The 7,389-nt window shown below is 45.5% G+C and overlaps 1 protein-coding gene across 1 annotated transcript in view; it reads left to right on the top strand.

The window, feature by feature from the left end:
• The first annotated feature begins 393 nt into the window (after positions 1-393).
• CDH6 (cadherin 6) overlaps positions 394-7,389 on the top strand; it is a 103,532-nt gene continuing 96,536 nt past the window's right edge. The window contains exon 1 of the mRNA XM_085052100.1: positions 394-984. The gene's annotated coding sequence lies outside the window, so the exon portion shown is untranslated. The remainder of the gene's footprint in view (positions 985-7,389) is intronic.

Raw genomic sequence — 7,389 nt, 5'->3', positions numbered from 1 at the left:
CATGTGTTTAGAGGGGCTCAATGAGTCCCACAGCAAAAGCTGAGATTTCAGTCTGTTCTGCATTAAGATTAGTCAAAACCTCCTGAGTGGGGAGCCCTCTGGGAAGAGAGGGACCAAGCAAAGGCAGGCACCTGGAAAATCCCCCTCTGCTGCTTCCCATTCACATAGAAACTGCCACATGTGATCACCCCCACTAAGTGTCATCTCATCTCCATTAATAATTCACAGAAATATCTTGATTCATCAAGTCCAGGAACTTCCCGGCAAGTGTGGGAAAAGACCAGCGGGTATCTCAGGTGTCAAGAGGACTTAAGACTAGCTCTGAGGATGAGAAGCCGCACAGCACAAGCACACAGTTCGCAACAGAGGAGCATGCCTCTGCCTCCTCTTTATCCCCCCTCCCCCGATTTTATTCCGCTTTAGCTATCGCTACCAAACGATTGGGAAGAAGCTGGCTGCTCTCCACCTCAAGCACGGAGCTGCTCTCGGGGGGGAAGGGGGGCTCCCTGGCACAGCCCTCCCCCTTTGCCCTCCCACCGCATTCACTTGCAAATCCCTGCCCGCCCGGAGGAATCGGCTCCGCGCCCGCTCCGCGCCCCCCCGGCCCCAGTGCGGCAGCTCCGGCGGCCGCGGCAGCCGCAGCGCCGGCGCCAGGGGTGCGGGTGCGCGAATGTGCGGGGTGTGTGCGCCTGCCAGGGAGGCGAGCCGAGAGGGAGGAGTTTGGCTTTTTTTTTTTCCCTCCCCCTCCTCCTTTCCTTTTTTTTTTTTTTTTTTTTTATTAATCAGGAGCAGTGAATGGAAACCAATCAGATAGAGAGCCCCCTCGGCTCGGGCTGCCTGCATGCCGGAGTTAAAAAGTGCTGCTGGCCGAGCGGGAGCCCTAGTGCGAGGCGGGGAGGCTGAGCGGCGGGAGAAGGGGCTGGGGAGCTGCGCTGCCGCGCCGCCGACCCGGGCGAGGCTCGGCCCCGTCGTCCCTGCGTGCCGGTAAGGAGATGCGGCTCTGCACCTCTGGAGGGGCAAGTTGTAGCTTTCACCAGCCTTCTGCCTTTTTTTTTTCCCCATCTTTTTGCTGTGCTTATTGGGAATGCTAATTAAGGGGGGGGGGGGGGACGGGGATGGACGGACGGACGAGGGGGGACAGCACTTATTTTGCAAAGTTGGCAGCTGTCTTGCGGAAAGCTCTGCCCCCGCCGCCGCTCCGGGCTGACCCCCCCGGGCTCAGGGGCGTGTGGGGACCACGCTTGCTGGCGTTGTAAGTCGGGCGAAGGGATGCGGCGTTTTCCTGGGGATTGTCATCGCCAGCAAGATACTTCGGGCGAGGAGAGGTGGTGAGAGCGGGAGAGGGGTCGTGTGTGTTTGCAAGAGAATAACAGTAATAATTAGTAATAACAACAACAAAATGATGGATAACTGGAAAATAATAATTTTAAAAGTCTGTCTCGGTTTCTTGATACTGCCTAGTTGCTGTGAAATGAATACAGGGCAAAACCCTTCGGATCCTGAGCGAAATCCGAGGCAAAGTGCAGAACTGAATGTGGAGCACAGTTGAAATGAGGCGCTCCCTCAGTGAAAAGAAGAGGGCAGAGCGGGCAGATCTAGGGACGTTACAGGAATCGACAAACGTGAAGTCTTTTATTTGATAAAAGAACGGGCTGGGGACTGCTGGAGGTGGTGGAAGTAAGAGGGTAGGCGTACAGGCATTTTTACAGGAAAGAAGTTGGATAATTGCAGAAAGCAAGCACTGAATTTGGTGGTGTAGTAAATGTTTCTAAGGAGCTGGTAACATACTTTCTATGTCAACTAGATTGAACTATTTATGTATTCATATGTAAGTAACACCTACTTACATGCACACACAGGGAAATGAGTTTGCATACTACATCTGTGTATTCTTATGCAAAAGGTTGAGTCAAGAGACAAGCAATAGCAGTAGAGGTCAGCGGCTGTGGAAAGGAGTCCTGTCACTGCTGCAATAAAATCCATATTTTACGGAGAGTTAAGTGCAGTACTTTTTAAGTGCAAGTGGCTGGTCACCTAAGTAACTCCTGATGACATTCAAGGTTCGAGAAGTTTAACGACCGAAATTACTCCCAGCATAATGGCACAGCTACTACTTTTATACAAATCGAGAAGATTGAGCACCCTTGTCCTTTTACTTGTCTGTAGTGTGGGATTTTAAAGTTCTGCAAGCACTGCATGAGAGATTGTGTAGCACAAATTACTTTCAGAGTGTAAGGTCAGTCCTTTATCCAAATTTACTGTTCTTCCAGCACAGCTGCAATAGAGAGTGCAGTTCTTGTCTATTCAGGAATCTGTTAGGATGGAATGTACATCCTACATGTGTACCTCGTGAGCTACATGCGTGAACATTTGAGCAAGGAGAACATTACAATCAAGAACAAGGTTATTTCCATTTCTTTTTGTCACAGGACTGTGTGTAGTAGCACTCTGGAAATGACATAATTCCAAGGGAATAAAATTGCTTGGTCGTGCAGACCTCTTTGGTTTTAATCAAAATAGACACAGCTCTCCCAGTCAAGATAAAGGCTTATCTCCTGTATTTGCTGGGCTGAAATTTCTATTATGCAGACACTTCTGTGCAAAAGTGCTTGCATGTTACTTAAAACATTCCATAAAATTGATTAACATCTGTTCCTGAGCAATATAATGCTATGGGTAATGGTGCATCCCTATTCATTTCTTTTTTTCTAATTCCTGTTTAAAGGCAATAAGTTTGCATGTCACAGGAGACTCGGATAGGGCTTGCAGGCTTGTGATCAAGATGAAGTAGATTCCTTTATCATGGATATATACAGTTTTAAAGGCCTGGCAGCAATGACACAATTGGATAGCTCCTTTAAAGAGCCCAAACATGCTAATAAAGACTGCAAGGCTGAATCTCTTTTTCCTCTCCTCTCAGATGTTATCTGACACAGCACCAGTAAATATATAATCTCATACGCTTCTGGCTTTCAGCTGCATCATGATCTTTCTGGACATATTTCTGGTGGTTTGCAGTTGACTTTTGAGCTGGGGGAGGGAAGAGGAAAGCAGCCAGTCTTTTCAGAATAACGTAATAGGAGGCAGCAGTACTTTTTTTCCCTTTTTTTTTATTTCCCAGGGAAAATGGCATTGATTCAGCCCTGTTGTAGTTCTCTGCAATTATCCTTTGCAACCATTTAAGTAACTGAGGTCCCCATAGGGACTTATTAGTCCCTCTAGGTATTTTAGTTTTCACACCAGTTCACAGCTCTTGCATCTCTCCATGCCAGCACTCTAAAGATTACATTTATAGACACGGTCAACGTTTTCTAGCCAAGTTGTTCAGCTAGAAATGTGCATCTTAACTTCTGACTCTTCTCTCCCTCCCTCCCTTCTTCCTTTGCACAGCTCTTCCATGCAAACAGTAACCTGCCACTCAAGGCAGCCTTTCCTTTCATAAAGTTTTCATTTTGCCATCTGCTGTTTCAATAATATTTAGTTGAGAGACTTCCTTCAAAGCAAAACATACACACATTAAAAAATGTGGGTTTTTTCCCCCCCACTTTCTGCAGATCTCAAAACTGATGTGAACTTGATAGAAGTTTTGAATGTGCCTGTGCTCTTACCAGCTGAGATCCTTCCCTAAATGAGCAACCTGCTTCTCAAGGGCACACTGGATTCCTCTGGGCAGGAGCCTCCTTCCAGACCGCTGTCCCTTCAGATATGCTACATCATTTTTGCTTTGACTGAAGGAGGTTTCAGCACACTGATATGCTGCTTGGTAATAGAATCCTCCTGTATTTTGGGGCTGGGAAGGAACCACTGTTGGATTTTCTGGCGGTTGCCTGTGTGCCGTGTGGTGGTCAAACAAATCTAGAGAGCATCAACATTTATCTGTTGTTAAATGAAATGGTGGTCTCTGTCTTGTACTTAACTGAACTTTTTTGTGTGTTGTTTGCCCTTTGTTGACTACTTGTAAATTATGTTACCTTTCTAGAGCAGTCTTGCAGCACTGTGGCTCAAGATGTGCAGGAAATTGTTTTTGGATCTCCTTGGAAATGGTGGCTAATTGCTGAAATGAAAGGTAGCTGAAATCTCTAAAAAAGAGTGGGTAGAATGCATTGGAAGCAGCAGGCCCCACTGTGATGGTGCCTCATCTTACATAATGGTTACAATTCCTCTAGTGGCTCTGCTGCAATTGTACCAAAATAAAGTAGAATTGGTTTTCAGTATCTTTTGGTTGTCATAAGCATGAGGGAAGGGCTTTGCCTTGGAAGCTGGGTGTTAGGGAGACTTCTTCATTAACCCCTTGAAGATGTAGTTAGCTGCAGTAACTGTTCCTGTGTCATCAAAGGCTTTGCGTTATTTGGGGTTTACCTTTTTTTTTTTTTTTTTTTTTGTTTCTACATAATCTCTTGGGTTCACAGATCTTAGGGCTGATAAACTCAGTTGTGGTTATCTTGACTACCATGGTGGGGCCAAATTCAGGACCTTCTCAATATAAATCTTTAAAGTGAGTCTCCCATCCTGCACACAAAGTGGAGGGGTCTGTGACACACAGAGAGCATCTCCTCTGCTGACTCTATGCAGGATTCAGTTTGCAGTATAAATACTGTTCTCCAGTTTCAATGTGTTCTGGTTCAAATAAAAGTCCAGTAGCAGCTGGTTTGCTCATGCTGCATGCTTAGTCATGGCAGACCTTTCCAAGGGGTCTGAAAAAAACTATGCTGTGTAAAGAGAAAGGTATGGCATCTTGCCTTGTTTCAGTGGGGACAGGGAGAGATGAGATGTACAGTGAACATTTAGTTTTAAACCGAGCTGTTAGTTGTCTTTATTGCTTAAAAAAAGGTACAGGGCAGGTTATTAGTTCCTGTTTTAAAAACACCCTTGAAGAATGCATAATTAATGCAAAACATCAGCAGAAAAAGTCATCCTCTCTGGGTTGTGCTGTGAGTGAAGCCGCAGTGGAATTAGGTGGGGAAAATGCTGGATAAAAGCTTTTTTAAAGTTTGAGTGTGTGCACTTCACATCCAGTTGGGCTTTCTGTGCTGTAAATCTCAGCCTAAGACTTGCTTTTTGGTTCTTCCCAAATGACTGGCTGGTATCTGTTGGGAGTCCATCCAGGCTCAGGTTCCTAAGCTTCTCTAGGGCAATGCTGTGTGTCCTAATCCTGATCACCCATCAGCTACCTCCCCTCCCATTTCAGGCAGGTTTATCCCTCTTTGTATCCATGACCATCTCCTTACTCCAGGTGTGGCTGGTTGCCATCATTTTCTTCCACTTTATCTATTTTCCTTGTTGTGCATTTGGCACTGAAAGGCCCAAACAAAGACTGTAAATATTTGAGTTTATGCTTTTGTTTGTTTGTGAGCAAGAGCATTCCCAGAAGAAAATAGAATAACTGAAGTTTGGGAGTGTTTATAGAGTGGTGTGAATTAATGTTACTGGTTGGTACATCCAGTCTCATGGAGCTGCCTGCTCCTTGACTGTTTTTCTCTCTCAAACCAGAAAGAACAATTTCTTCTGCAGCTGCAACCCTTTCAGCAGCAGTGAGGCACAGTGCTGATGGGAAAGGGTGAGGGGAGCCTGTTAGTCCTGTCAGGGTGGAAAAGGCTCAACCGGCATGGTGTTTTTCCTGAGTTAGGATGTTGGACCTCCAAAAAGAAGCTTTAAGCAAAGAAGTGATGGATTAACTGTGATGGTGCCAGAGCACTTGATGGCACCATGCTGAAACATCCAAGGTACAGTGATAGTGCATTATCTTTCTTCACACCCAGCCACAAGACACCCTCTCCATACCCTCCTCTGCACCAGGCACACAGACAAAAGTGCATATACATTTCCATCTGGTCTCATTCAGGAACACTGCCAGCCCTGCTATGTTTTAAGTAACCTGTTCAATAATGGCTTTATTCTGGCATTGTGGGCAAATATTTTATGGGTTAATTAGCCTGTCTTGTCAGTATATGCATATATATTTATATATAGTCAGAAAATGCTTAATTCTAGCCAGAATGCAACTATTAGATTTGATTTGCAACATAAATACCCATAGTAACCCCTCAGCTCTTCCCTAGTGACACACCACAATGCGCAGAAGAGAGCACTTTATGAATGAAATCCGTCCTGTACTATCTGGGTACCATAATTCCTCTCAGCTAAACTAATTTCATTATCTTGCTGTAATGTTTACAGCTGCCTCTGAGATAATAGGTAGTGTATCTTTCCCGCATTCCCACTTCTGCATCTATTCACAGAGCCAGAGCAGGAGGACCTGGGAGAAGGGTCAGCAGGAATTGAAAATTAGCACGGAAATTAAACACTAGTCAAGTTTCCCCAGGTACTGCAGGAGTACCTGCAGGAGTACTACTGAGTGCCTGTCTGGTGCAAAGCAGAGCTGCCTGCTCCCTCATTACAATTGGCAGCTAATAGCTTCCATAAGCACAAAGGCTGCTTAATCAACACGATCATTAGCATGTAGCTCTGCTTTGTTGTGAGGGTAACACCAAACTCAAAGAAAATACTTGTCTCTGATGGTAATTCCACTTAGCATTGAAGGTCATGGTTATCCAGACTTGCGTGAGAGGACATGGAGTGGTGGGAGAACCACTCGTGCCTGTGGGCCCTGGGTGGGGTGCTGACGCTGTGCAGCCCAGGGGCCAACCTTCCTACGGACAGAGTTACCCCAGGGGCAGCCCTCTTGCTTAGAAAGATGTGTCCTCCCTCATCCCCATAGATCCAATACCATAGCAAAAATAATTAAAAGCACGGTTGCTTTTAGTTTTGCCCTAAGGACTCAGGTGAAATCTGTTTCCTCCCTGAATTGATTCTCTTTGAGTGCCTAATGATTTGTAACTTTAGGGTGTCATTAGTCTAGAAATCACTATTTTACAAAAGTATCTTCATGGACAAAAAGAAAATTATATAGCTTATTGTAGTCTGCAAAAAAAAAAAAAACAAAAAAACCCAAAAAAACCCCCAAAAAGCCAGCCCAGGAACCCACAGATACTCTGTGGACGTTTGGGAGTTTCACTTCAAGTAAGGAACAAGGTATGGTTCATCGACATGAGGCCTTCACTCAAAATCTGTCCAAGTATTATTCCACAATTCCACATCTTCCCCCCAGGCCCCACTGTGAGGCTGGCCTGTATAATTGGCCGTGTTTTAGAGCAGGGGAAGCGAATCACGACGGAGGTGAGTGACTTGCCCAAGGTCACAGGAGGAGACCGTAACACAGCAGGGATGCTGAACCAGGATCTTACAGCAAGTACAGCTTGCAGTCAACCCTCCTGCCTCTCTCCTGCTCTCTTTAGTTGTTGGAGCTGATCAAAGAATGGATAGGGGAAAAAAGTCAGATTTGGGTCTCTTTTTTTCATCCAAAAGAAAGCCAATTATTTTTCTCAAGGA

Source organism: Lichenostomus cassidix, chromosome 2 (assembly GCF_008360975.1).
Source record: "Lichenostomus cassidix isolate B80296 chromosome 2, HeHo_3.0, whole genome shotgun sequence".
NCBI lineage: Eukaryota > Metazoa > Chordata > Aves > Passeriformes > Meliphagidae > Lichenostomus > Lichenostomus cassidix.
This window is presented reverse-complemented; position numbering and strand designations above follow the sequence as displayed.